Raw genomic sequence first — 24,742 nt, 5'->3', positions numbered from 1 at the left:
AGTATTATATCACACACATTTGGCATTTTTTACCCGAAAAACAAAGCTTATCAGTGAAAGAAAATCTGATGCCTGGCTCGTTTTCCACCTCAACTTAAATGGCAAGGTACTTGATGCACTCCTGAAGCTTAGTTAGCCATTTTTCTTTCGTCATTCGGGGCAACCAGAGACAATAACAAACAACGCCTTGGAGTACAGCTTTTAAACAAAGCCCACAAATCATATTACCCATCAGCGGCAGCAGCAGTATAGCAGTAAAACTAGGCTCTGCCACGCCCCCCACGCCCACCGCCTTAGAGAAGGGTAAAGTGCATGGGGACAAGTCGAAACACATCCGAGCAACTATTTTGCACACATAAATCTGACTTATGGCACCCACTTGCACACACACACACTGAGTGCGTGGGAGGCAGCTCAAAGGGGGCGTGGCTGGGCCCTACAGTACACGGAGAAAAATGTAACATCATTATAAGCATGAAAAATACCAACATTTTAACTATTTTTTGTTAGTTAGTTCATGTTAAATATTATATAAAATATATTTCGAAACCTTACATTTATAAAACTTGAATCCGGTGAGAAACTTAATCTTTAATCTATAAAAAAGATTTTATTGTAAAACATACGGTGAGTTTTTCATGATGTTCTATAAATTTCTATATTGCACTGATTTACAAACATCAAAAATATATACATATAGTATCTTAAAGAAAACCAATAGGGCACTTTTATATCCAAACTAAAATTTTTGCTTTATTTTTATTGTTTAGTTCAATGTTATATATTATAAGAAAATATACTTTGAAACATTAAATCTAAAAAAGTTGAATCTGGTGTGAAACCCAATCTGTAATCTATAAAAATGGATTTCATTGTAAAACATACTAATTTAGTATGTGCTTATCATGATATTCTATAATTTCCTATATGATACTGATTTTTTTTCGGTACCATATAGCCATTCCATTCGGAATGCTGCCTTGTTGATGATGTGACTCTGTTAACAGACCGCGAGGGCTTTTGAAAATGAAAAATGCTGATAACTGCAACAAATCACCGACTCAACCCGACTCTCGGGCGTAAATTGCAAGAATGTGAGCTCGTTCATAAAAACATCATTTATGAGGGGGAGTCTTCTGGGTTAACAGCACCTTTTGTCTATGCCCGCACACCGAAAGCCAAAAAGTGGCGCCTAATGATGAATGCAATTGCCGCAATTTGCTTTTACTATTATGACCAGCAAAAACAGGAAAAGGCTTCCCAGAGGCAAATTGTCTAGATAAGAGGGGGGAAAATGGGGGAGGAGCTCTGGAGGAGCTGTAGACTCGTAAAATGAAAAGCGTTTTTCGGTGTTTGCATTTGCCAGTTTAATGCTCGAGAGGTAATCGGGAGGATTTGACCTTTCGCCAAGGCGAAAATCGTGTTTGTTGTTATTCACTTGGCTTGAATTGGATTTTTGGGGCTATAAACAGGGTAGAAGGGTTTAGGGGGTCTCCGGTTATGAGCAACTAGTATGTGCTGTCTTCAAAATAAACTGTTGATATGAAAGAAAAGTCTTTCTTACAGATCATACTGTTCTGTATTCTTTTGCATTTTAAGTTTAATAAATTTATTTCAGCTGTAATGACTATCTTTAAATTTCAGTATTCTTTTATTTCCTGAATTCAATAATCTACATTTCCTCTCTATGATATTTCTCTTTTGAATACAAAAGTCATTGTTTAATTGCAAGGGCATTGAACATTCGAGCACTCGGGCTGTTTTGTTTGGCTCAACTGTCGCTGGAATTGACAGACGAATAATACGAGGAAAAATTGTTAACCGAAAAGGAATGATACACAAAATAAAGCTGGATCTGAAGCTCTGCAGAGCGCAAGACGATGATGAAGATGCGCGCGAAAAACGTGACGAACGATTTGTGTGCTGAATTTTATACATACTGTTTTTCGTGGAAAACAACATCAACAAACAAATAAGAGTGAGAAATATGCCTTCGATAAAAGCGTTTGGCAAAAGATGTTGCATTCAAAGTTTTTCAGTCCATTCAATATGGAATGCTATCGAAATGTCAAGCAAGTGGGGTTAAAGTGGAGGAAAAATAAGGAAAATGGGAAGAACAAGTACCAGACAAGACAGCTTAAAATATTGTATTATCGATAGTTGTACAATATTGTCAGCTTGATATTTTTGACAGCAGGAAATTCTTTGAAAAAGTTGCAGTTCCTCCTTTTATTTCGAATAAATATATTTTATTTCAGACACAGTTACTGTTTAAAAGTAGTAGTATATAGCAATCGGATGATGCTCAATGCTCCATCTACTTATTTTCTGGTCCCTCTTTCGCTGTCTTTCAGAGTCTGGCATTTTGCTAAATTTTTATTTGTTCCCACAGTTTGTCTTTTGGCATAAATACATCGTTAGCGGCAGTTCCAGCTTCATCTTGGGCTTAGCTCTCCAGCTTCACCTCGGGATCTTTGTGAGAATGGAGGAGGAAAAAGTTGCAGGAAGCTGCAGACAAAAAGCTGAACTAGACGGAGACAAAAACTACAGCCCATAGTCGCGGTCTTAGACGCTGGCTTAGTCGTAATAGTAGTTATTGCCTTACATGCACATTTAATGTTCTTTAGAGGCGGTGCGACAGCTAAACTAAAAAAATCCGAGACTTAAGGAAAGCAAAAGCTTGAAGAAAACGCAGGACAATTCTCAGATACTCTTTTCGTGATCGGACATAAATTAAGTCAGGTTTATGTGCCTATCCTGCTTATGTAAGTTCAGTTTATTACAATATATTTATGTATTTCCTTTTTTAGCAGTTAGTAACATTCAGTATTTTTTGTTATTAGTTCATGTTAATACGATTTGAACTGGTCATAAATTGTAAAGAGGGGTTATGTTAAATACTTTAAGGAGGAATTACCGAAACTCTTTATTTAATGATTGTGAAAAAGAAAGTAAATTTAATATTTTGGGAAAAAGACTAATAGATGAAAAACAGAAAAGGTCAATAACAGCAGCTATAATATTTAAAAACAAATATTTTATTTATTATATAATATTTATGATATATTTTTGTGTTATTACTTAACAGAGATTTAAGAAATAATATTGGAAAATAACATGCTTAAATATTTTTTAAAAGTAATATTTAAAGCTGTAATCCCAGACGCTTCCCCGACTTGTAGGGTATACTAAGTGTAAGACCCTATGTGTCGTGCCCCTGTAACCCCGCTTTCTTCGCCCCCGCTGGAGTCTACTCCCCTGAACTTTGGGGGCCATCCACCCCCTCTTTATCCCGGTGGAATGGCAAGTGAAGTGTCTGTGAAACGGTGCACAAGTGAAAACAACAAATGGGTCGCCTTGTCGTAGCATCTCCGAAGTGGCTCCCAACTCGGGCTCACGTTTTTGTTTTTTATTTTGCCGTCGATTAGCTGGCAGTTCATGTCAATGTCTACAGTGCTCCCCGTACAGTCCGGCCCCCCTGCGACGGCCATGTAAAGTTTTTCTGCACAATTGCTCATCACGTTGAGCCGCAGCTTGAGGTCCCCCCTCGTTCTTCGAGGATGAGGAATTGTCGCCGATTGTCACTTGTCCCCAACTTTTTTTCCATTTGCTCTACTTATAAATCAACTGAATTCATAATTTTTGCAGGCATCTTTTGCCGACTTTAATGAAGTTTTGCCAAAGGGGTTGGACCCCATTTTAGCTCTCGGCCACTCGAAAGAGGATGTCGTTGTTTATTTATACGAAACTTTTTCTTGCAACACTTGGTTTCATGCTGAAATGCGTTTTGGAGTTCATTAAGCGGGTTCAGTCGGAAGATACACAGAAATAATCTCGAAATGCGAGGAGTTGAAGGTTAAGAATCAATTCAGATGGGGATTGGTATTTATGCATAAAATGTAGAATAAAGAACCAATTTTTTTTACATACCCAATAATATTAATTATAATATTGTACGAAGAGCATTGTTATCTTTCAATTGAATTAATACCTCTAATTTAATCCCGCATTTAATCCTAGAAAGCAGACCATTGTTTGCCGAACAGCAGGTAATTGTGTGTAATACCTAGCTTAATTACCTATACGATATAAAAGACCAGCACTTTGCCATTCAATTCACTTAATAAGCCACCCATTTATTCCGCAGTCTCGGCTAGAATATTTCAATAATCCCACAAGCAACGAATCTATTCATAACCATCACCTCCTTGGGCATTCTCTCACAATCGGAGATGCCAAAGTCAATGCCGGAGCTAATTCGCCACGACTTATGAGGTGGAACAATGTGGGGTGGCCAGCGGAGGAACTCGGTGGCAGGAGGACAATCCCAAACTGATTTGGCTACCACTTAATGCCCCACTATCGGTTCCAAAAGTTCCCCCGAGGTGCTGCACGTTCACTCGACTCGGCTCCTTCATCTCCATGGGCCAATAAACATATTAAAGACGTGCCACAAAGGCAATTACTTAGGCCCAAAGGGACGGGGTGCGCAGCAAGGTATGGATGTGCAACGGATATATGCAAATGGGCTGGCATATATGAGCAGAGTCGACTAGTTTGTCAACCAATTTGAGAGGCCCGGCTCGTGAGAATCTTTTTGTCCAATGGTAGGGAAAAGAGCCTAGTCACGCTCGAGTTTTTGGCCCGCAGAGTGGAGTTGAGCAAGTTATCTGTGGCCAAAAGAGACACTACAGACGCAGACCGGTAAAGAATGCCATTTGCCGGAGTCTAAAATCGAGAATACAGAATCCAGAGATGCGAGGGGGCGTGCAAATAAATCTTGGGGGCAATTACCAGCCCCAGACGCCCAAAACGGGCCAAGGCTAAACGGGTTCACAAGTGTTTGGCCAGAATGCTGTGTGTGACCTTTTATGGCTGGTCTGGGTCTGGAGTGGTGGGTACTTCTACTTCGGCTTCTCCAGTGGAAGGAACCACACATTGCACTGCCTTCGACTTAGACAATTTTTAAATTGTCTTCCTCCCGCTCGACTGCGTTTGGATTTATGGTCAAAAGATCTCCGACAAGTTTTGTGCCAGGAGAGCACTTTAAAAACGCTTAACAGTTTCCTGGGAAGCGCTGGCAAAATGTTACACTTGAAAAAATATGATGGTTAATTATCAATTATTTAGTTATAGAAGCAAAGAAGGCTTCATTGTTTATAATTTGCTTATGATACGAAAAAGAAGATTGAACTTTGTTGTACAACATTCATAATAATACTAATAATTCATAATTTAAAATAATAAATTAATTAATTAAGCTATAAAATAAGGAAATAAACTAAATTTTTTTTAATTCAATTTTAGTAGTTGTTTATTGCTCTTGAATTTCTTATTTGTTTATTTCACGTAATACTCTTTATTTTAAAAGTATTTAAACGCAGTTCCTATGGTATATCCATTGTTAAGGCATCGTAGTTACTTATATTTTATGATTAAATGGAATGCATCACAAAATCATTTTTCATATTATAATATATTTTTTTATTTTTCTACTTCATTTATTTTCCAATTATTTTTCTCCCTGTGCACCCAAGTATTCCGTCTGATTGAAGGCACGCCAAGCTATGCAGCACAGATGTACTACAGCTGAGTGGAGCTCCTCGATCTATGGGATCGAACGATCCTCGGCTCGGAATCGATCTCATGGTCCTGGCCATTTATTTATTTATTTGTGGCTCTTTTCATGTCGTCAACTTGTTGTGACTTTGTTTGGCATACATAATAACATGAGGAACCACAGCAACCACTTCGGCCCATTCGCAGATCGAGGATCCATTGGGGCCAACATAGATCACTGACTGATCATCAATTCGCTGATTCTCCTCGGCTAAATGCTTAATGTCATTGCTGTGTTGTTGTTTGCTGCTTGTCGGTTGTTTGTTTGTTTGGTCGGGCTTTATTTCGTTTGGCATGTTTTATCTGCATCTTTCATGTTCGCATGTAATTTACTTTTGACTCACCACGATCATCAGTCTTTAGCTGAGGAGATCTCAGGTTGATCTGCTTTCTCGGTCAGTCTTTTTGCGCATTTTCTAGTTAATTAGCTTTTGACTTGTCGCTGATTTGATTTGGCTTTGATTTGCGTTGGCAGTTTCGCGTTTCCACTTTGGGTTTAACTGATCTTCTTCACTTTGCCGTCAATTGTTCATGTGAAAAGCCAAACGTGCCTTCTCTTAAGTGCTTAAATGGAAATTGAAGTGGAATTAGTTGCCTAACGAGTCCGGCAATTATGGGAAGATACTAAGCCGAAGCCAAAGAGTGTGACAGAGGGCAAAAGAAATAGATCGATCAATTAGGTAATTAGAGTTATAAATGTTCCGGACTGGTCGGTCAACTTGTGGATCGGTTTTTCTCTAAGAAGCCACGAGGAAAACATCGCAATGAGAAGAGCTTGAAGTAGCTCAAGAACTTATTGAGTAAGAGTTCCCGAGAAGCGAATAAAAATAAAACAGATCCGACAAGATAGGGAAAGGAACTATATCAAGTAGGGGAAAATTCCTAGAATGTTTGTGTAGCCATTAATTGCATAGGAAGATCAATTATTTTACTTGTGCTTTTTATAAAAATTAAATATATGGTTAGGACACTTTTTTTCTTCAACTATCAAACAACAAACTTCAATAGCTTTAGTAAAGCTTAAACAGATAGTTAAAAAACTTGAATAAACTGTTTTATCTTCTCCTCCACATCCAGTTAACCCAAAAATGCCGCAATTCAAAGATTTATATCACCAACCATCGCAGACAAAGACAAATTGCTACATTAAGCGATAACCGATCTAAGAGAAATAACAACAATTAATTCAATTTGCATATTGTTTAAATAAACCAGCGTGGCCCGAAGAAAAAGGGAAACAAATTGTAAGCGATAACAAAACAAAAATGAAATTTTTGCCATGCATATGTAAATTAAACAGACAGAAAATCACCAATTCGAATTCAGGCAACGAGAGGGATTGCCGATGGCGGAACCTATCAAAGCCCAAACCAAAATAGTTGTCGGCATGCGATTTTATTGACCATTTCAGATTCAATTAAGGGTAATTTAATTTCAATAATAACTAGATAGACAAGGGGACAGCCCCCTGAATGGACACAAAAGATACCCGAACACATGTATCTGTATCTTAGGCCACATCTGTATCTGCGGGATATCGTCGAAATCAACATCATTGCGGTTGCTGCTGATGACTTGAAGCCGCAAGCTTTGGATTTCGACGTCTAGTTTTGGTCACAGTTACAGTTATGGGCATGTTGCCAACGCTCTTGGTGCACAACAAAAATATTTAGTACCTTTAGATACCAAAAGGCTCTAACAAAAATCAATTTCAAATACACTGTAATTTTTGAGGATAGTCTCTCTTTGTATTTATTTTAAATTACCAGTTCAAAGATAATTTTTAGCTTTTAATTTCATACTAATACTACTAGATTTTCTTCTCTGTATAATGATTGTAACTGGTTTTTGGCTCTGATTTGAATGTTGCGTGTCTCATACTCCTGATGTTGCCTGCACTTCAATGACTTTATGTACACATTCTTTGTGCTATCATGGATTGTTTTGATACTAATGCTCTTAATGATACAGTTTTTGTAGTTTTCGAGATTGAGGAAATGTGTTAGAGTAATCAGTGAGCAATCTGTGTTTGTTAGAGGAAATGCTGAAGTGAGAAAGAAATTTTTAACAGAATTAATTGCAGATATCTATCTTAACTGAACAATTAGTGTTGGTGCATTTGGAAAAAAACATAAAAATACATCTATATTTATAAATATAATTTAAAAAGTCTTTAATTTTCTACCAAATAAAGCTAAATAGTTGATCAATTAAAAATGACACACACAAACTGATGTTAAATTATAATCATCTATTTAAATTAAAAAAAATATTTTCATCAGATCCCTCATCACTTATAAACTCAACCACAGTTAATATTGACACACACTTCCATCCGTCACCTGTCCAACCCTTTTCCACCCAAAATATTTGTTGTTTTACCTGCCACAAGCTCAATTTCAGCTAATTTGCTCATCACTTGACCAAACACTCCAGTCGACCCACAAAAAATATAAACCCTAAATAATTTGCGGGCCCCTGATATAAGATCACGTCACTTTGGAGCGGCTTTTTGTTGTGGTCAACTGGTTGGTGTTGTGGGTTTTTTTATTTAATTTTCTGTTTTGGTCGCGTGCAGCATTCGCTGCCGATGACGCTTTTTTTAGGCACAAAACAAAAGACGGCACACGCAAATGTTTTTCGATTTTTTGTTTCGCTGCGTTTTGTTCGACATTTTGTTAGGGTTTTTTTTGGCGCCAGTGCGTGTTGCATGCGTTTGAAAAAAACGGACAAGAAAATTATGACAAAAACAGCAGCAGCCGTGAAAATGTTTGGCTTCGGCCATTGCCAAACACACAACGCACATTGTATCTATGTTAATTAATTAACAATTAATTAGGTGCACCAGCCACGACATCGACCCCGACGAATTGAATCGATGACGTCGCTAATGGTTGATGATGACTTTTTGAATTTTTTCGGACCTCCGTTTTCTTTTCCTTTTTATTTGGGTTTGGCCCCGTTTCCCCACACATTTCGGGTTCGTTGGGTTAGCGTGCCTAACCGAAATGTTTGGCCAAGAAACAAAGAAAAAAATAGAAAAAAGGCAAAGAAGCCGCTGAAGTTGCCACCACTGCCACTGCCCCTGCCATATATATTTTATTTTTATTTTTTTTGGGTTTATTTTGAACTCATCTCGTGCGGGTGCTGCAAACCTTCCGTGTGTCGTTTTGTTATCGGTCGCGTTTATCAAATGCGAGACAGCTTTTTATTAGACAATCCCCGTTGCCCGACCCGATCCCGACCCCAATCCCCTGTTTTTGAGGCATATGAAATTGATTAATACAGCATGATAAATATTTTCAAATTCCGTTCAATTTCTTCGATATCTTGAAGCTGCCATTAAGCCCATGATCTATAGTTGTTCGATAAGTTTGTGTATGTCGGGGTGCAGCCTCCTTTGATAATGACGAATCGAAGCGTATCAAAAACAATTTTTGTTAAGACTCTTTGGGTAATGGATAAATGTGAACTTTATCTCGGTTGAAAATGATTAAAAAATTACAAATTAAAATCGGTCAAATATTATCGGGGTATCGGATTAATCAGTAGAAAATATCATGGGAAAGTAGAAAGCGTTGAATTCGAGATTTTAAAGTAATTTATAAAGATGGATAAACTTGACTTGAATTAATTGAATAGAAAAGATAAAAGTGGTGATATTCTTATAAAATTTTAAAATAATTTTTTATGACAGGAACATATTTATGAAAAATATAATAAGAATTTAAGAGACAGGTTTGACTGATTGAAATTAAATAATTATATTTCAATTAATACAAATCCATGCTTAATTCACCGAAATTTAATTGAAATCCAAATTGTTTTCGCACAAACTGAGTTAAGGGATAGGGAAACCGCAAACGCCTAAACCAAGCATTTAACAAGTACAAAATCTGCGAATAAATCTGCTAATCTCTGCGCCTCGCCACCTCGAAAACAAATGGTCTAGAGAAACGCCAGAATGGAGAATGAGTCAGAAGGGGAATATTCCGGCCAAGCCCAGACTTGAAAACAACTTCCGGCAGAAAATAAACTTTCCCTGCCACCAAAAAAAGGGTTTATATCTATCGAGAGGGTTAACAAACTTCGCACCCAGGCAATAAAATTCTGCAGGGTTAGGCTTCTCCTCCCCCTAAATCACCCAAAACCATAATACAAATTGCTTGCATGTCTGAGCATTTTATGACAATGGCCAACTTCTTCAGACTGTTAATTAATATGTGCGGAATGGGTTTGAAATCCTAGCGATTTGTTGGGCCAAGCCCATCCTTCTAAGCAAAGCATTTGGAGCATAAATGACTGATTAATAATATGGTAAAAAGATATACGGTTTTATTTGCAACAGATAAGCATATGTTTATGGGTAATAAATCAAAAACCAAATTAATTAAAAATAATCTAAAGCATGGCTGGAAAAATCAGAGCATGAAATGGCTTACTTTTGATTGATAGAATGTTTGTTTTGCTTGAGGCCTGTCGGAAAACCTAATATCATTAAAATAATTACCCATTTCCCTGTCCCTATTTTGATATATGATATGCGGCCACCTTGCATTAATCTTTTTATGCTAGAAAACAAGTAAATATGCGTAACCGAAATAGAAAATCACCGTGTTAAACTAAATTAAAAAGTGTACCAAACCCAATAGATACAAAAAACAATTTAAGAGGGTGAGCTGAAAACAGTAAAAACAAAATTAGAATTCATGTTCATTTTGTAACAATAGTAAAATCAAAGTTTCTCAGAACATTTCAACGATGGAATATACCAGTGTTCCAGTGAAATGATAAATGATGGAAATGCTGCCCAAAAAATCATTTTTTATGCTACTTGTTTTTGTTTTTTTCCCTTAAACGAAAGTCAGAAAAAAGTGCCGACATCATGGCCATCATTATCCTAAACGACACAAGTCACAACCAAGTAAGCAAAAAGGTTGTTTAAGGAGCTACTTAAAGCGCTTCCTAAATATTAAATATTATCATTATCATGAAACAGTAAAATTATTTCGATAACTCTAATTCTTGTGAAATCAATTAGGAGAAGAGGCTCTCCACTTCCTTATTTATTTATACAAAAGTCTTTGTTTATGAGGCTCTCTGACTTAAATGGAGCAAACCACTCACACAATGGTCACAGCTGGGGGTTTTTCGGAAGAAAGAAAGGCATTTTTGTTCCATATGATAAATGATGATGTACGCAAATTTGTTTATGACTGCAGGCAATCTAATTGATGATCATGTGTGAGAGTACTTAACATTTTCCTCTTCAATCGCAGCTGAGAACTTTTACGTTAATCGTTTCAAGTCACAAGTTTTACACATTTTTCTTCCCCTGATGGAGGTGGTAAGCCCGCTCTAACCTAGTTGCCAAAGTCGTTAAGGTTTCTTTCTGTTTTTTATGGCATTGTAAAATCATCCCTAATGACCCAATTCGGTAAGCAAATTAAACCACAGGATTTATGCTGATTTACACACGAATACTCCTCCCAATCCTCGCTTTTCTCAGCTCCAACCTTAACTAAACCCATAAAATAGCCGGTAGAACAAGGCATTAAAATGGCCAAGGGGCAGCTCGAGGGAAATAAATCAATATTTAAATTTTATTAGCGGCATTCAACGAGGCGTATGTGCCATGTTATCATCATCATCATCATCAAACTTTGGGCCCTCGTGCACGACAATTGTAATTAATTGTTAATGTGCCTACATAAATATATATAATTTGCTTATTTTGTGCAGCAAATATTTGCTTTACCACTAATTTACACACAACACCGACCATGCGGGCCTCAAAGAGTTTACATTGGCCACAGGCCATGGCTTTAATGTGTTTTTTAAATTTATAATGACAGGGGGAGGCATAAAGTTAATGCACGAAAATTCTCTGAGGGCTTTTTAAATTATAAAAACCGTGGAGATTGAATGAAGTCAATGTAAAAATTATTAATGAAATGTTTTACATGTAATGTGATTAATCAACTTTATTGGCGGAATGAATCAATGAATTTATTATGTTTTTAAACAGTTGGGGAAAATATTACTTAAATTTTAAAATAAAATTTAAATCATTTCAATAATAACTCCTTGTCAAGTCTGTAGATCCTCGACGCTCCTCATTATTTTATTGACAAATTACTTTATCAAACGCCGAGCAGGGGGAGAAAAAATGGAAAAATAGTTTTCCTTTCGCTTACACATTCGCTGGTACTGAACGAGGGAGAAAAGTGGGGAGTGCTCGATTCTCGATGGGCGGCAAAAGATAATGATTGTCTTGCTTGGATGCCTACTCAAGCATCTTGTGGGTGGGGATGGAAATGGGGGGTAAATGGCACTCATACATAATGATTATGGGGCCACTTTTCTCATAAAAATTCTAGCGGCAGCCCCACGATAATGATGCTGATGGGTGGATGGAATGGGATGCGAAATGCCACTGATGATGTCAAAACAAGCAACAAATTGGGTTCGACTAGCAAACACTTGTCATGAATTGAATCATTGATATTTTCCCTGATTACGCACCACATCATAATCATTATATTTTACTATAGTAAACTTTTGGCATTGTTTTATCAAACGGAAAGCAAACAAAAAACATAGAAACCCTCCAATAACAAAGGAAAATATATTGAGGGATGAATCGTTGATTTTCTTGGCATTTAAGCTAGTGAAGCATTCATGGGTAAAATCTTGTCTTTAAAATGAGATGGCTCCCAAGCTTTTCCGGCTCCTCAATCCTTTCCCAGAATTCACTAACAAGCCTTGAAGAGAGATTCACTTTAATTCACTTTAATTGTATTAAACTAACTCGAGTTGTCAAATCTTGAAAGAGACAAATTTGAGGGAAAATTAAATTGAATTAAGTAACTGAGAAAGTTTGAATACGGAGAAATATTAATTGGGCTAGTTAAATTAAGTGAGCTGCTTGAAACTTAACAAAATAAGCAGTTAAGTGTGTCAAAATGTTTAGAGAAGTAAATATATGGCTTAAACAATGCCTTAGTGTTAAACAAATATTTTGTCACCGCACTTATAATTTCATCAAACCAATACGCATTGAAAATAAAATAAGTCTGTATTCGTATAAACCAAAAAATGCTCGTATCATATAATCAAAATAAATAAAGAATTTTCGGTCGTTTTCCTTGATTCAAATTTATTCCTCTGACGAGTAATCCGTGAAATAATGCCTATAATTTGCAAATATTTATGTTTTCCCCACCAATTTAGTGGCCTTGCACAATCGATTGGCTGTTTAACTTTCGCCATTAATTTAAAATTAGTTTCCATTCGCTGAAATTTGCTGGCTTTGACCATTTCATTCCGCAAGCTGACCGCACGGGATTCGATTCAATTTACCCACGCCGAGCGATAATGCAATATGTTTATCAGTTTATTGATTTTTTGAGGGGAAAAGCAAACACACATCGAACTCCCCCGGTGGAAGTGTGTATCCACAACATGCAACTGGAAGCTGAGGGCGAACTGGCTGGCCAAGACTTATGTCAAATGGCACAAGATCAAATATCCTGTGGTTAAAATGCCATTCAGTGATAAATGGGACGCACATGTGAAAGAGGGGAGTACATAGCACAAACAAATAAAGTTGGGGCACTGGGGCCAAAGGTTGGCAAATGGGGTCGTTAGAATGCATACCCACCCATCAATATGGTCACCATTTCCTCGGGAAAACTCCTCCATTAGTTTCCTTTGGCCAGGATTTTCTCCACAGGTCCCCATGTTCGTGTTGGCTGCGGTCGAAATTAAATTGCAATTTCCAACTTGCTTGGCCATTTTCGTTTTTATGGGATCTACGCTGCAGCAGCCCCATCGAAGCTTTGTTCCCAACTGCAGCTACGTGCGAAGTGCCGGTGAAAAACCAAAGAAAAAAAACAAAGAAAATGAGGTGGGGGGGAAATAGTTTTTTCAACGCTAAATGGATAAATGGAATTGCAGGGTTAAGATAGCTTCAGGTTGATACTCGAGCATTCTCGGTTACCGTCGCGCTTAATGCATTTGATTTGCACTCGGCTGTGTCCCTTTCAGCCATCTTTCTCTTTTCCCGTCCTGTCATCTTTTTCCATTTCCCAAAAGTTTTCAGCACGGAAAGTTAGGGTATTGTTGTAATCATATATTTTTTAAGCCCTCGCTTTGCAGGGTTTTATAAACTTTTTGTTCATCAAAATATTTTAAAATGTAAATATTCAACTTGTTTCGTTGTGAATCTGTATTTTCCCAATTTATTAAATAGATTTCATATGAATTCTGAATTTTGCTACTCTTAAGATTTAGTTTTAGTTTTTTAGCAACTATACAAAATATGAATTTACAATCAACTATAGCCGATTCCTCCCTGTACCTTAAGTTTTAAACTTTTGGCAACAGAGTACAATAAATAAAATGAATTTACAAGACATTAAAAGAATCACTTTTAATAGTTTTTAAGCTATCCAATTAAATTAAATTCCTTAAGTGACATAAATAATATATAAATATTTTTAAATCAACACATTAAATATGTGAAGCAAATACAATAATACAATGTTTAATATAGAAAAAAATATTTTGATGCTAGTAACGTTTACTTTTAATATTTAACGTCACAAAAAACAATAATTTTATTTCAAATTAAAATTTAAAAATCTTAAAATTATCTTTATTTGTTAAATTAAATATTTTCAAATTAAGAAAAAAGCGAAAATCATAGCAAAAAACAGTTCAATTGAAAATAAAATCCTTTGAAATAACATATCGAAATCATATTTCCCCTCCTTCAATAAGGGCATTCAAAAACTCACCCGAACTGCCAGCAAACTTCCTCTTCCTGTGTACTTTCCTCTTTTTTCATGCAATTTTGTAACTTAACTAGGGTTCATTCATTTAGCAATGTCAACAGTTGGCTGACCAGAGGCGTCTCCTTTGTTCGAATGCCCGAATGAATGAGCGAATGCCCGACTGACTAACTGAGTGATTGAAGCGATTGGGCTTGGGTTTGGGTTCGGGTCGAGTGTCGCAGACAGCGGAAATCCAAAACCCAGTCACTTCGCCGACTACTGACTACTGACCAACAAACTAACTGGCTGACTGACTGAAATGAATGGAAAAATGGGCGTGCGAAATCTGTGAGGAAAGAAAAATGATACCATCCGAACTAACTGAAATGGAATTGATAAATGATGGGGCAAAAGTTGCAGGAACACCAAGATACTATACTGCTGCCCATCGAAAGACAAAGGGCGCAGTGTATTCATTAAATATTTACTGCCCGCTACTCTAATTGCAATTGGGATAAGTATTTTATCGGTCATACAGATATGGGCAAATTTATAGGATAACTTAAGAGTACTTTATCTAAAAAAAAAACATTATCTTAGCCACCGAAAAAAATCTTATAGAATATTTCCCTATTTTGATATATATTTATATTTAATTTATATTTCCAACTGTAAAACCCTTTAATTTTCCCGCAATTGTATTTGAGCATACATATGTTCCACTGATGAACTCCACTTGACTTTGAACACCACCCGGGCCTGCAATTAATTTCACTTTCAATTTACTTTTAATTTCCCCATTTAACGGTCAATGTGCCGAGTTGCGAGTTTTAAGGAAGCCGAATGCAAATTAATTTTAATTACCATCATTTAGATAATCAAATGAACTTGACCAGAAAAAGGCCGGCACCCAAAATGAAAAATTGAGCTTGGCAACCCTCAAGTTAAAGCGAAGCTGGAAATATTAAATTCAGGAAGCTCCTAGTCTGCGATTACACTGGAAATCAATTAGACTCTGCTCAATTATTTAGAACCCATTCTGGAATCGACAACTTCCGCTCTAAACTTTCAATCCCAGCTGCTGTTTAACTTTTCTGCAATATTCGGTGCAACCTCACATAAGGCTAAGCTCTGAAATTCAATGAATAATGTGGCTACCATTGTTTATTTTAGTTTATTTTGTATTGGCCATGAAATTAAAGGAATTTGGCTTTTTAGTTTATGCACGCTAACAAATGAAATGTAAAACTTTGGCATCTTCCTCGGGACTCAAAAAGCATTTAAATCCACTTAAATAAATCCCCAGCACTCCGTACTCTTACCCTCCATATAGATTGAATAAAATAAGCTGTGGAAACTTTTGGCTTGTGCCTGGGTTTTCCTACGCTTTTCTCAATTTGCGGAGGGTTGAAAAACTTTTCAGCAAGTGAAGGGAAAAAACAATCAACGCGCAAGTGGTCGCTCTTGTGTTTAATATATTTTTATTTGTAGATGAATTTTTGGCAAATTGCCCGCCAAAAGTTATTATTAATTAATTCACTTGTCTCGAAGCCGTATGTTCTCTCTGGATGATTGCATAAAAGCTTTGCTAATAGTTTTTGCCCTGCACTTTACATACATTGAACTCAGGTCCTTTCTGTGTTTGTCTCTAGGACAACAATTTTATTGCTTCCCAGGACTTTTCTTTGTTGGTCTCTGTGGCTTGTTCAAGTCAATCCTAGTAAATGCTTGTTATTGCTTGGATATTCCTGTGTCTGGTTCCCATCCTGTTTGGCCTTCCCTTATTGGCCAGTTGACTTCCTTTAACTCTGGCATTTTCACAGATTTTTGGCTTTTGGCCTTTCGACATAGAGCCCATCAACCATGTCCTTGGCATTTAAAAGTTTCAGCCCTGGCTTTTGATACTGACGAAAGTTTATGCAATTCCAATAAACATCGATATTGAAGGGCAAAAAGTATTAAGTCTGTGCGAAAGAAATGGGGCTTTCAAGGGGAAAGAATGTGTAATTAAATGCTTAACAAAACGAAATAAATGAATTATTTAAGAAAGCCCTAAAGGATTCAGAAAGGATATAATCTGAAAGTGAACAAAATATATATTTTATTGATATATGTATTATTGTATTACACTTCTTTGAAAGCCTTTCTCTTATTTGTTTTTGTTATGAAAAAGTATTTTGAAGCAAGCAGAGTATTAGATATTTTGCTGCCCTAAACTATTTTTAAATACAAAAAATAAATACGTTTTTCCTTTCTTTAACACTCAATTAGGTACTATTTTGTTCATTGTCCAATTACCATTTTGAACAAAATGTAGATGATTTTACAGCAGCTATTGGTTTAATATAGTTGCATGTAGTTTAGTAAAGTAATTTCATTTACAGTATTTGAAGGGGCTAATAACGTTTAACATTTCCCTCAATATGAAAAACTAAATTCAGCATAAATGCAACAAATTTATTGTTCCTCCCCACAATGGAAATATGAAATTCAAATCATTTAACAATAACTAGGCAAACAAAACGCCATAGAGAAAAACCGAATGTGAATGACAATCGACCAACGAAATGTATTCAGCGAACTAATGGCCAACAAAAACACATTTCAATTTGTTTACGATCAATGCACAATTTATTGAGCAATATTGCAATGGGCTTATGGCCCGCCGCAAAAACTAATTGCAGAAGTGCAAAAAGACGAGACAGTAAATTAAAATGGTTTAAAAAACGGGAAAACGCGATGAGGAAGCCGGAAGGACTCCTGTTGTTGCATCCAAATGAAAAGCAGACACATAAATTACCAGCAGACAAAACAGGACGTGCGCATTGTCTGACATTGAAAACAGCAAAAAGCTGGCCAAATAAAAATATTTGGGGGCAGAAACGTGCTCAAGTGTGGCAGCTCTAATTTATTTCGGGTTTTTTGGTCCACTCCAATGGTGCTTTTTTGCATGCGTCGACCGCAGCTGAAACCAAAACTAAAGCATGGATGTGGACAATGCTTAATTAGCAGAGTGAACCAGACACTTGAAAGTTTCGGTTCTGGGTGGTACTGGTGCTAAAGTCTCTGCAACTGCCATCAAGAACTCATTTCCGGCCTGGCAAAACTTCCCATAGGATCGCCTGCAATTGCAACAAATTTGCAGCCATTAAATTATTAAATGGAGCGCAAATAAAATGCAGGGAAAAGGGCAAAAGAATTTAAGGGAAAAAACTTCTTCCTGCCTAATCAAAAGAGGCCAACCCCAAACCGCAATTCCCATAGCTGGTTTTCTGAGATGTCAACTGTATATCTAATAAAATATTGGAATTTTATTCACTTGCTAAAAATCTTTAATTATTTGTATTTTATATATAAGGAATTTTTGTAAATTACAAAGTTATTATTTGGTTTTAGTTACCTTTTCGGCAATTTTTAGAAAAAAATTGTATTTTCCTTTTAGGCATAAATATTTAAAATTTAAGTATAAAATATTAATAAATATTAAATATAAAATACTACCTTATAAATGTATTTATGCTGTATCACCCTCTAAAATAGCTACATTTGGCTAGAAAATAACTCACATGACAACCCTGTTTACTTCCCTAGTTTTTCTGTATTTTCCCCATCTCGTGTTCCCCTCTAATTATGAGTGTTGTGTTTCTGTTGATTAACCTTGCCAGGATTTCTCAACGGGACTCCAGCAGCAAAATGTATCTGTAACTGCGCGTCTGCAGTTCGTATTTGCATCTGCATGTGGGTGCCCCTACTTTAGCTAGTTCTTTTGCCAGCTCGTTCATTCTAATTGAGTTTATGAGGCCCTGACAGGAGGGGTTGGAAAAAAAGAACACTACTAACTGGCAGTGCCTTGGGTTTTTGCAGTTACCTCTCACTTGTCGGTCACATTGATGCATGGCATTTTAATAGAAAGGCAGCAGGAAAATGAAGATTAACTTGTTACAAGAGGGAAGGATTTATGGTTAGGGGGAGGGCTGGCTGCAAAAGAAAAAGGGGCCCTGAAAATTGGATGACAGTGAAGTGAGAATGCCGAAGGCTTAAGGTTCTGTGTTGAGTGCGAAAAGCAGGCCAGCTTTATAAGTCCTTTGCCAACACTAGAGGAAAACAAAATAGAGTACTAAATAAGGAACAAATTGAAACACTTTTTTTCTGGGAATTCCCATTTTGTACATCTTCCGCAGATTCATTTTCAAGTTTTGTACTTGATTGCTTACTGTTTAACTGATTGTTAAGACCTTTTAAGTGTCATCCGGTAATTACAATTTACTTGTGTGTATACTTCAAAGATATTCCCACTCAGTTGACGTAAAAATCCCATCCTAGATTTTTCTTCTTAAGCTTTATTCCAACACTTCCAACACTCTTTAGTGTCTGGCTCTTGAACAAAACCAATTTGATTACCATTTATATGTAATGCGCCATAATGTAATATGATGTGTAAACAATAAGCTTGGTATTAGGACCAATCCTGTTGCCACTTTCCCCACCCCAATCGAAGCTCTGGAAAACTTTGACTAAGCCGCAATACAAACTCAAGATGCCGGCCAGAGATGAAAATCAATTTCCACAACCAAACTGAATTTAGCAAAAAGATGGCCACAATACAATTCGAATACCGACAGAGACTTGTCCTTAGGAGTTGAGTTAGAAGGAAATGGAAAAGACTTCTTCCTGTTTGGTTGGCTTTCTCTCGTGTTTTTTATGCTTTTGTTGTATTGGCAAAAGTTTATCGCAGAGCAAAAATCTATTAAGAAAGTTTTGCCACAACGCAGCAGATCGGTTATGGTTTTTGTTTTCTTGGCCAGGCTAGAAAACTGTAAAAGTTGCACTTGGCTTTATGAGTTAGTTGTGCTCTGGATTTGGGCCGGGATAATGGATAAGTGTTAGCGATAGGCCATGGAAACCTCGGGAACAACGCTTCGGGATCCCCGGGACTTCACTTGGCCCACAGTTCAGTCGACTGTGCCTGCTGCCAAGTTGCCAAATTAGTTTTGCATTGTGCATTGACATAATTTTCCTCGAGCATGTTGCTCGCAATTTGTTTTCCCCATTTTCCCGCAGGCATTCACTGTGCGCGCTATTGAGTTTTAATTAACAAAGTTGCCGGAGACAAAAGGCGTTTTGTGATTATAATTTTATTTGCACATTTCCAAAATTCTTCCCCGCAGCTAGCTGGTTCCTTCATCAATGCCAGACATATCAATTGTCGTTATTTGTTAGTGCCACTCCTAATAGACCCCCGAAAGTAAATACCCATCTTGAGGACCGAGAACGTCTGGGTGTTGCCCCTGAAAGTCTGTGGAAAGTGCTTTGAAAAATTGCTTAATGCGCTCACAGCGTGGGGGAAAATTCTGGGGAAATAAAAACCCAAAGAAAAAAATTGGCAGCGAAAACTTTAGATATTGCATTGCTTTTATCTGGATTTCTTTAAAGTTTTTCTCACTCGGTTTTATATCCCTTGCTTCCTGTGCAGAAGCTTCTGCTGATGCGTGTAAACTTTGGCATTTGCGCAAAATTTAACAGACAAGTAGGAAAATGGGGAGAAAATGTGAAGGAGGAGGGACAGAGTGCAAACCTTGAACTCAGCTTGAGAAAAGACAGTTCCACCAATTTTATGATATTTTTATTTGCCCTAAAAGTGGGAAGTAATGACTCATGGGGCGCACTTGTCGTTACTCTCCGCGAAATTAGGAGAATAAAAACTGGTTTTATGCTCCACATGTTTACTTTTCACTTAAACAAATTCATTAAAATCTAATTTTATGGGGCTAATTTTCCCGAACTTAAAAAAAGGACGAGAGTTTCCTTCTATTTAATGTTTCGAATTTTTGAACAACCAAATACACCAAAAACTGTAGTTTTATTTACCACATTAAAAATTGATTAAAGTAGTTAATTATTAACAATCTCAGAAGCGAATCCAATATTCTTGACATTATCTTTTTCACTTTTCTGAAGGTTTCTGAACATTTGATCGATTTAAGCTGCCACTACTAAGAGTTTTCCCATAGGTTTTTATTTGGGATAACACTTTGACAGCTAATGAGGGAACCACAACCGGAAGCTTTAAAGCCCATAAACAATCGAATATAATACTCTACAGTGGATTTTATATAGATAAGTAACGAGTTTGGCATTAAAAAAATGTGTCATCAAATTGCGACACTTGAGCGAAACGGCTACCAAAATTATGGCCAAAGGACCAAACACCGAGGTTCTCTTTTGAGACCCCGAACCCAAAGTCCTGGGCATGTCAGTAGAAAAAGCCGTGGTGTGAGGAAATTGCAGGACATGTACGTGACTCGAGACGAGTGTTAAGCCACAGGAATGGGCCACAGTGTTTTGGAACCAGCAGGATGTCTACGTGTTTTGCGCCAGTGAGGGGAGAATTTGTATAGATTTTTTGGCTATCTTCCAATTCTGAAAAAACAGATCATTACAAGTTATCGTTCATATCATTTATTATATTTAATACCCATTTTAAACAAAATGTTTTTTAATTCCCAGTAAATATATTCTTTTACTATATTTATTTTTACTGTATAATATTTTAGTGCGTACTCATACGATACATATTTAAGGGGATTTCATTATTCTGCTACATAATGTTCTAGGCCCCATTCATAAGATAAATGCTCTGAAAAGTTTTATTTGCTTAAATGTTATTTGATCTTCACACTATCCTTAGCTACTTATTATCGACTGACTTAGGCACTTTCCGTGTCCTGCCCTTTGGCATCACTGTCCCCCGCCTTTTTTTCGCTCCTTTGAGTGGTTGTAGGTCCTTCCTCGGTTGTTTGCTCGGCGTGGAGTGTACAGCTGATGACGGTTCTGGCCTTCCTGCCGGCTTTTCTGGGTGCTGAGCGAGGTCCTTAGCGATGAGACGAGATACAGGCCACGTCAGACGCCGCCGTTGGAATGGTCAGAAATGTGTCTGAACTGGTAACACGGCCAGACATCATGGGCGATCCAAAAATGTGGGGGATAATGCGGCTGTGAGTTGTTTTCGCAGAATGAAGATAAATGTTTTAATGCAAAGTTGAAATGCTGAAGCCACACAGAATGACAAGTGAGCTGCAAGCAAAAGTTTGAGTAAAATGAATAATTAAATGAATGAGTGGGGGCTAAAAACATATTACACATTGTAGCATATGGATATATTTTCTAAATGGTATGAAAATAGCAGAAACCTAATCAACAACTCCAATTTGCCAGTCATTTCTATGGCTTTTTTGAACTACGAAGTTATACCTGCAATGTTAAAATACTTCCTTTGTTTATTTTTCACCCTCATTTCTCACTCAACTAGTTTTTCTATATCTTTTTATTTAGTATCCCACGCGTTCTAATTGCTTCTCCCCTTAGGTGTCGTTGAAAGAACATAAATTAGTGACAAATTCATTGATATCGACACATATCGAGTGTCGGGGAGTGTTCGGGCAGGTCCTTGGATGACTAATGAAGCGCTGACAAATGAAACAAATGTCACAACAGTGCGGCAAATGAAGCGCACTGAGTTGAAATGGTTGCGACATAAAAATGCACTAAAAAGGAGCGGAGAAAAGAAGTGGCAGATGTTGACGAAAGGCAAACTACTGCGGCATTGATCATTGGGCTTGAGTTTTGTTTTCGGGGCTCCTGATCCCAGACCCTATAATTATATTTAAAGCCGCAACCGCACAAAAAGATGCTGGTGGGACGCAGCCAATAATGTCATCATCATTACAAACCCGGACATGTTTCCCATATGGATGAGCGGGATTAAGCACTTTCTGATAAAGTCAAAACAATAAAAATTAAAAAAAGAGAAGAATACGCGTGTGCGCATGCGTGGCCTTTGTCATTCTACAATCCCCAGTTCACTTCCCATTCCCATCGAGAGGTCAACTGATCCAAACGAAATTGAACCTTTTATGAGGGCGAGGGCGTCTCACTTTTGCCTGCCCATATGCTCATCTTTGTTTTTCAAGAATTTACAGGGGAAATAACTCATAAAGAAAACATGTGCCTGCAATGTGTGGCCAAATGTTGGGACAGCAAGGAGAGGAAGTGCCGAGCTGGGGAGGATATCCCTCAAAACCCCCGAGACACGAGACAACTTGAGAACCTTTTAATATTTTAATTGGCACGAGGTGAGTTGCGGTTCGCAACCAATCCGATACAATCCAATCAATTCTTATCGAACATGCGATGCAATCAGCAGTGAAAAGCAATTATATGCCGTTGCCGCTTCTCGCCTCGATTTATGGAATTTTAATGAGCGAAATTATGCCCAAAGAACGCAAAAAGTATCTTCCAACAGTCAACAAGAGCGGTTGAAAAAGTCCCATGATGATGGTATGAAGCCATCGTCAATGTAAACATTTTCGGTTAGGTTTTTTGTTTGTTTTGCTTACCATCGTTCTAATAAAAAACATCACAACGCGCTATGAATATGAAATTTGCTGAAAATATTCAGCGAATGCGAAGCGCCTCTAAATATGAATACAAATAAATTGCGAAAAAATCGAAAGAAAATGAAAAGTTGATGGATTCCGCACCAATTTCCGTTTTGGAAAAGTGTATTATGGCGTGTGCGGCCAGCCAAAGTTTTGGCTAAAATAAATATAAGAGTGTCTAGACGGGGATTTATGACCAGAAATCGAGGCTAATCTGCTGGGAATATTGCTGGTCCTTTAAATTTAAGTAAATACTTGGTAAGAGTATTTAACTCAAAAAGTTTTCAAAGAGTATTATTAAAGTATTAACATTTTAATAAATTCACTTTTATTACCAAACTTTGTTTTCTCATTTTTTTTGTAGAACCGTCAAACAATTATTTTGGTTTCCATTGAAACTAAGACCTAAACGCAATTGCCTCAAAACTTTTAACGCACATTTCGTGTACGAGATCAAACCGCTAAAGCTTAAACCCCTTTTTAACATTTTGGCCCCTTTTTCCAGCCACCTGAGCCACCTGTCAACGGCATCGTCAACAAAATCACCATCATCATCATCGCCTCCCCATCTTTTGGGGCTTTTCCAGCAGCCGTTTTAAATCCGACTCTCCTGCTTAATTAATTGGCCTTCTTTCTGAATTTGAAATTAAAACTGCCTTGCCTGTGCTGCCTTTTTAGCCCTTTTCCCTTAGTTTTCCCGCCCATTTTCCACACTTTTACAGCCACCCCCTTTCATGCATTACTGGCTGCTTAATTACAGAAATTCGTGGGGGCTACCTAATCTGGGGTTTCTTTTGGCCCATTCTTACCACCCGAAGAATTGCATTCGCCAAAAGTCTGCAATAATGTGCACCCCCTCTCTTTCTCGCTCTCTCGTGTCTTCTCTCTCGTTTCCCTTCTTTCTTTTTTTTTTTTAATTTTGGTTGGTAGGGGCTGTGTTCCGTTTCCGTTGCGTTCCGGCGACCGCTCCTTGGATATAATATCTCAAAGGTTCCACTCAGAATTCCATTCGCTGGCTTCGCGTTCGGTGTGTTTTGAAATTGTAGCTCCGTCTTTTGTTTTCGGAACTGAATTCCAGTTGGAAGCGCGTAACGGTAACTTGAAGACCTCGTAGTGTTTGTAAAATTATCGCAGTGTGTGTGAGTTGTAAACAACGCAGACTCTCTAAGACCAAAAAGGCAGTTTTCGTGGGGTTTTTCTTCGTTTTTCCTGCCCTTTCCATTTGGCGTGTTCCCATTTTCCCCTCTTTTTTTTAGCCCGCGATCATATGGCGCGCATTTTGCGTGCTTCCTTCCTTTTTCTTAAGTTTTTTGTTTTTTCTTGACTTCTTTTTTTTGGCCAACTTCCTGTTGCGTCCTTTGCGAACTTCAGGGCGTTTATTGTGTGCATAACTGTCGGGTTCAACCTTAAATAACCGTATATTGCTGGCAAATAATTTTAGCCGTCGTCGTGTGCAGTCAAATGCAAATTTCATTTTATTTTCTCATTCATGCAAAATGAGTATTTATGACTCTTGCCCTGAAGTTGCCTCTTGCAGTTTTGATTTATTCCACTTGGGTTTATTTTTAAGCTGGCTCCTAAAATTTGGGTGTGTCGCGAAGTTCCCAGGAAGTGGGCGGGAAAATTTAGAAATTGCCAAAGCGAATATTATACTTTTGATTGGTCACGGCAGCTGCTTATCTTTATTACTTTAGGGAACTGTTCCTTAAAAGGGTTTATAAATTGTAGAATGTTAAATGGTATATAGCCATATTTATTTGTTATGCCTTTACCACCTGAACCTCACTAAAAGTTGTTTTTAAATTTAATGATTATTCACAATTTTTTTCTGTTTTAAACTACACAATGAGTTTAAAATAATATATAATAAATTCAACTTTGTTCAAAACTCTGAAAACTTTTCTGACC

The 24,742-nt window shown here is 37.3% G+C and overlaps 1 protein-coding gene across 9 annotated transcripts in view; it reads left to right on the top strand.

Annotated features, from left to right (window-relative positions):
* Positions 1 to 24,742, top strand: part of CadN (neural cadherin) — a 131,427-nt gene that overhangs the window by 1,475 nt on the left and 105,210 nt on the right. The window lies entirely within an intron of this gene.

The sequence above is a fragment of the Drosophila suzukii genome, chromosome 2L (assembly GCF_043229965.1).
Source record: "Drosophila suzukii chromosome 2L, CBGP_Dsuzu_IsoJpt1.0, whole genome shotgun sequence".
Lineage (NCBI taxonomy): Eukaryota > Metazoa > Arthropoda > Insecta > Diptera > Drosophilidae > Drosophila > Drosophila suzukii.
Note: the sequence above shows the minus strand (reverse complement) of the source record. Positions and strands in the feature narration are given on the sequence as shown.